General features: G+C 40.7%; 1 pseudogene; it reads right to left on the bottom strand.

Annotated features, from left to right (window-relative positions):
- Nucleotides 1-3,475: 3,475 nt before the first annotated feature.
- On the bottom strand, nt 3,476-4,356 carry LOC104293279 (annotated as a pseudogene).
- Between the last annotated feature and the right edge of the window lie 1,844 nt (nt 4,357-6,200).

Here is a 6,200-nt window from a genome sequence, read left to right as displayed (position 1 = left end):
CAAATAAACTTTGCAACACATTTGGCAGATTAAACCAAGTTGACTGCATTAAGTTCAAACAAAGCTGTTTAAAGGCATGATACGGTATTCCATTTAAGAAAGACATGATGTAAGCTGTCTGTTTTAATCTCTGAGCAAACTGGAATTCAAACTATTTGGGCAATGTATCACAGCTCTGCTTGAGCACTGCTCAGGCCCCACATTGGCGCCAATTAATCTGTCGTGGTTTAGGCCAAATCGGCTACTGGGGACCACAAATGGAACCGACAGATGCTCCCCTCTGCCCCTCTCTTTGAAGAGGGGTAGAGGAGGAAAAAGAGACTTAGGAGTTTAGAAGGAACTCAACTCCTTTAATGGAATGTTAATAATAAAACAAAATAAAAAAAAAAATGAAATATATACAAAACCATATCAAGCTCCCGAGATGACAATCACGACACCGGCTGGCACTGGGGCAGTCCCAGGCTGGACTCAGTGACGGACGGGAACTGGATTCCGGATCTGCATTCAGGATCGGGATCGCAGGCAGACGAACAGAGTCCTCCTCAGACGTCGGCCATTGCAGGGAGAGAAAGAGCGAGCTGACTCTTTGATCCCTTAGCCTTTATACTGAGCATGAGGCAGATGGGATGGAATACCCTTGTTGGTCAGTTTTGGGTCACCTGTCCTGTCCGCTTCTTCCTGAAGGTGGGACCCCTCAATGCTTTTCTACTTCCTACCCTCCAGTGGGGCAAGTAACAAAGTTGGTTGGCCTTGGTTTTTATAGCAATAAGTATAAGCAAGAGCCTCTCTGCATACCATGCCTGGGCATCAACTATAAACATAGGTCTTATCACCCTGAGAGAGTGAACATTGTCTGCACAATATGCTGTTAATTTCAGTTGTTAGCAGAGGCCCAGCTAAGAAGCAAAGTTACTGAACAGAATTGGTTCTGTTTTACCTCAAACCAGAACAAATATTCACCATAAGAAACAAACTGGTAAATTCCTACTTGCTAAAACATCTCCTCCTCTCACTTTTCCACTATTATTCCTGAGAGAGAAAAGGCATACCACTTAACTTTAAAATTTAATTTTCAACAGTCCTTCAGGGGAAATCTTGACGTAAACATCTCCTAATATACAATCTACAAGTCTGCGCACATTATTTATTCAAACAATTCTTCAATTGTTCTAGATGCCTTGCATCCACATCCTGTAAAATTAATACAGTGGCTTTAGACTGAAAAAAAGGATTAAACTTACAGTCTTCAAACAGAGATCTATCAGTCATCTTTGACATTTCTCTAAGCCATCCTTAAGCTCTGAATGTGAAATGGGATCTTTTTCAACATATTCATTTTGGGCACTTTACTTTTGGGTAAATAAGTCATGACCATTTAAAAATGCTTCCAAGTAACAGGATAAAATGTTTCTTTACTGTTCTATACCTGTATTTAAACCATGGAACCTTAACATGAATGTTTTTGTGCTTTATGTCCAAGCTGTTAAAGTAAGAGCAGATGGACCTTTATGGGGTTTTTTTAAAGGAAGTTAAAGAATTGCTCTATCACTGGGTTAAGCCAGCCACCTGCAGTAGTTTTCAATAGTACTATAATTGATTCACACATATGGGAAATGGTACAGTTAAGGGCTTTAAGCTTTGCCAATATTTCTAATTAAAGATGTTAACTCATTTGAAGTGTGCGATTTAGAGAAACCCTATTTGAAAGCAGAGAGGTTTAATATAAACTTTTCCCACATAACTCAAGCTGGGTTTTAATTACAACACAAACTGAAAACCTAAAGTTATCTCCCCTAACAATCATTAAAAATGGCTTATAATTAGATTGTTGTCTAGATTTGAATTTCTCAATTTTTAGAAATGTATGCAATCAAGTTTTCAATGCAGTTCTGAAAGAATTAGTGTTAAATTAATCCAAACTCATATATACTCACATCTGTACGAAGTGCCTTAATATTTTTGCCACCTTTTCCAATCACTGCTCCAGCATTCTGGAAAACAGTTTTCAGAAGTCATGTTATGCTAATACAGCACAGACTACAATTTTGAACTGAAGATTAAGAACAATATATCTATTTCTGCATTATCTTGTGGGATGCATTTAGGGGTGGGGTGGGGCTTGTTTTGCTTTTGGAAGGCTCAAATTAAATTGAAACATAAACTGACATGGTTTTACCATGGGGGAAAAAAAAAGGTCAAAACAGGTCTTACCACTGAACTTTGGAAACAGCTAAAAATACTCAATAATATTATTTCAATTTCAAATTTAAGTTTTAACACAGGTAGAATTGTCTAGAAACTATCTCATAGTTAGAGTATGATTGAAAAGAATACCTGTCCTGGTTTGAGCGACACAGGACTAATTTCTCTTCTAACGCCTGGGAAGACTGCACTTTTAGAAGACTCTAGTGTCTGAATTAGTGAAAATATTTACTTTGTAGCCAGCTATGGTGTGTGGGTTTCAAGGTCTCAGCAATTTTGAGCTTGCCAGGTGCAGGAATGAGGAGGAGAGAGACCCAGGCACTTGACCCAAGCTGGCCAACAGGATTATTTCATACCATCAACGTCACATTCACTATAAATTAGAAAGTTTGCTGCAAAGTTCTCTCTCTCCCTTGATGGCTGCAATCCTGAGAACTTTGTGCCTCGTTCCAACACACGGAAAAACTTCTTTACAGTTAGGGCGACAGAGCACTGGAACAGGCTGCCCAGGGAGGTTGTGGAGTCTCCTTCTCTGGAGATTTTCAAAACCCGCCTGGATACAGTCCTGAGTAATGTGCTCTAGGCAATCCTGCTTTAGCAGGGGAGTTGGACTAGATGATCTCTAGAGGTCCCTTCCAACTCTGAAAATTCTGTGATTCAGCGCCAGACTCCCGAAGCCTGCCTTTCCTCCCAAAGCTGTAGCACTTGCAGTGTCTGACATTTACTGTCCACTGCTGAGAGTGCATAGCTTCCTACTGATATAATTGGCTGAGTATAATATTTGCATATTCTGTATTGGTATCGGGATCAATATTGGTTCTTTAGATCTATTAATGTTAATTATCTTATCTTACTCTATTAAATCTGTTTATACTTCAGCTCCCGGGTTTCCTTGTGTTTTCCCGATTCCCTTTCCCAGGTGGGGAGGGGTCATCAGGTGATAGAATGATTGTCTAAACAACAACAAATTGTTATGGGTTTCTCAAACCATAACAGTAGCTTTTACAGGTTTCTCTCATTTATATAATCTTTTTCATAAGTGCCATTTAAAGATGAATCACATGAGCTTCTAGATGTATGTAGAAGCCTCTCAGTAATCAAATCTATGTTTGTCTTCATGACCACTGACAGCACTTCTTCCAGCTCTCTTTGGATCTATTCTTCCAGAAGAAAGTCATCTTCCAAAGGAAAGTAATTTTAAAAGCCGCCAACATTCTACAGGAGATTAAATTTGTTCATCTGAATGAGGCAAAGGATTTCCAAATTCTTGTTACAAAACATTTTCATCATGTGTAGTGAGCAAACCTGAGGCTGTACTAAAATTGTCACTTCTGCTGCAGTATCTGCTTTCTGAAGGCTTTACATTATTTAAAGCAAATTCATTATTTTCATCAAGACTGGCTAAAAGATCTTCATTTGAAGGGCCTAGAGTTCATCCTAATTCATCTACAGGCCTTGGAACAATTTGTTCATGACCAGTTTGTCCAACAGGATTCTCAGCTTCCCTAATTAATATAGCAAGGATTTTTTTTCCTGAGTATACTCCACTGTAAGAACCTCCACTTCAACCAGTTCACCAAGAATTTCACATTTTCCGATTTAAGAAGGACTCCAAGGTAACATGTAATATTCCCTTGTACAGTGTTTTTTGTTCCAGGAGAAAGATTACTATGGAGAAACAGGGACTGGTTGATATTCCGTGCCCCGAATTTGATCTATCCCATCAGTTAGTTGCAGCATCAGCATTTAAGTACACTTTGCTTCCCAGGATTCTTGGGATGCTCAAGCTTTGGCTGTTACTGCTTCATTTACAGTATTTTTTCCTCTGAGCTTCTGCAACTGTGAACATGCTAGTTGGCTAACATCAACCAGTGAATCAATCTGTATGGAGCAGAAGCTAGACAACTCTCTCTTGGGAGCATCTAAAATGCAGTCAGGTAAAATGGGATATTCCAGATCTCTTAGATCTGGTAAGAAGACATTGCTCAAATATCTGTCTGTTAATCTTAGCTTGACTTAAGTTACTACCACTATTTTTTTTTTCCCCCAGATACAATTAATACAGGCTTCCAGCCCTAACAAATGAACTTCAACATGCCACATAGATGAAAGCTAAGTTTTCACTCTTGCTGCAACGTTAGATGCAGACATTTTCTTTTAAGTTAAAAGAAAAAAGTGAATTATCTAGAACAAAACCCAGAAAAATGTTTTTATTCTTCTGACAATGTCTAAAGTTGATGTCTCTCACTTGCATTGTATAGAAATTTGCTCTCAATTCTAAGTGTGACAATGTAGAAGGAATTACAGTCAAAAACACTTCCACTGATGCTAAAAATAAACATGCAATTCCATTAATTAAACAAGTAAGCTTCAACCAGCATAAACAGCCTATACAGTTTACTCATCACAAAGTATAAGGAAAGTACTGAGACTTCTACAAGCAAGCCTTCTTGGAGGCTTCATCTTTTCCTGTTGATTTAATTGGAAGTATACACCTGAAATCCTTTTGCTGTGAATGGAAAGATAACATATAACAACTAAAAGAACAAAGGTTCTACTCCAACTGTTTTTTTTTATTGTTTTATTCCTATCAGTGCTGCTGTTCACACCCAGTCTACTTTAAAAATTGACCCAAGAAGTTATTCTCCTATCTTATTAGCACTGTTAAGAACACAAGTGAGAAGCCCCATTTACAATACAAATAAGTTGGAATCTGTAAGCTTTTGCACCACAGGGGCGATTTTTACACAATGAAAGCTTTGGAACTGACAACAGCCTGAAATATCAATGTTATCTAGAGATCCAATCTGGGGTTTGGCTGCAATAGTACCAAGTTTTGGTGGTCATTATCTCAAGAACATCAGTGGTTAATAAGCTTTAGCTTCTTGTTAGTTTTAACTTAAACTTAACTACGCACATTTAAGTTGTATAACTGCATTGGGAACCTGTTTATTCCCTTAAGGGAGATGACAAAGGAGCTCAACCTCCCTACAGAATTACATCATAGAAAAATTACTGTAAGAATAGTTAAGAAACACAAGGGTTGCCTTCCAACATTATAACCTGCAGTTAAGAAAAAAAAAAAAAAAAAGCCTTAAAATTCTCACCAAAACTCCACCACTTAGAAGAAATTGTACAGCTACTTAAGGGAAATAACCCATTTGTTTACTCATCAATGGGTCTAATCCCGTAGGCCTCTTGTAAGGTAAAGACCAGCAAGTCACACCATTTTCGTTAAGTTTCTCATCTCGGCCACGCAGTCCTTTGGCAGCCTGTCACCCGTTTAGGCGCTGCTACCCTGTGCCAAGACCCCCCAGGGGTAGTGATGCCAGCTGCCACCCCGCATCCCTGCGGGCACCGACAAGCTGCAGTAGACAGCGATAGACACTAAAGTGAGATGGCCCACCCCACCAAAGTCATATTGAGAACAGAGCACCTACCTTCCTACTCCTTAAACAGGCTGACTAAGCCTGAGCCACCCCACACTTATCCAGGGCAGGGGCGGTGCCGAACGAGGGGGCAGAACCAGCAGGGCAGCCTATCTCCCATCACCCGAGATGCAGGTGGGAAGGAAGAAGAAAATACACCTGTTCTCTATGCACAGCCCCCAAAACCCCGCGCAACGGAGGCAGGGGGCCACGCGCGCCTTAAAGCATCGCAAGAAGCCTGCCCCACCCCCTACGGTGCTAGCGGACAACCACAAGGCGGAGTTTTCGCAGACGCCATTTTTTCCCAAAATAAACCCGAGGTCGCTCTCGCTCTCCTCTGCCGCCTTCCGTTGTCTCCGCTGTTGTTGCTGCTCTTCTCGTAGCTCCTGTACTGGCAGGTAAAAGAGAAAAACAACCTAGGCACACTGCGGCAGTGCACGGCGGATCGCACTCCTTTCCTTGTGATACCTAGGCCTGTCTCGCCGTGTTCCACACGGAGGGCGGGGCGAACTAGAGGCCATCCCTGTCCTGACGGACAGCTGCCTTACCCAACGGAGCCGCAGTGGG

This window comes from Charadrius vociferus, unplaced genomic scaffold (assembly GCF_000708025.1).
Source record: "Charadrius vociferus isolate BGI_N301 unplaced genomic scaffold, ASM70802v2 scaffold29, whole genome shotgun sequence".
Classification (NCBI taxonomy): Eukaryota; Metazoa; Chordata; class Aves; order Charadriiformes; family Charadriidae; genus Charadrius; species Charadrius vociferus.
This window is presented reverse-complemented; position numbering and strand designations above follow the sequence as displayed.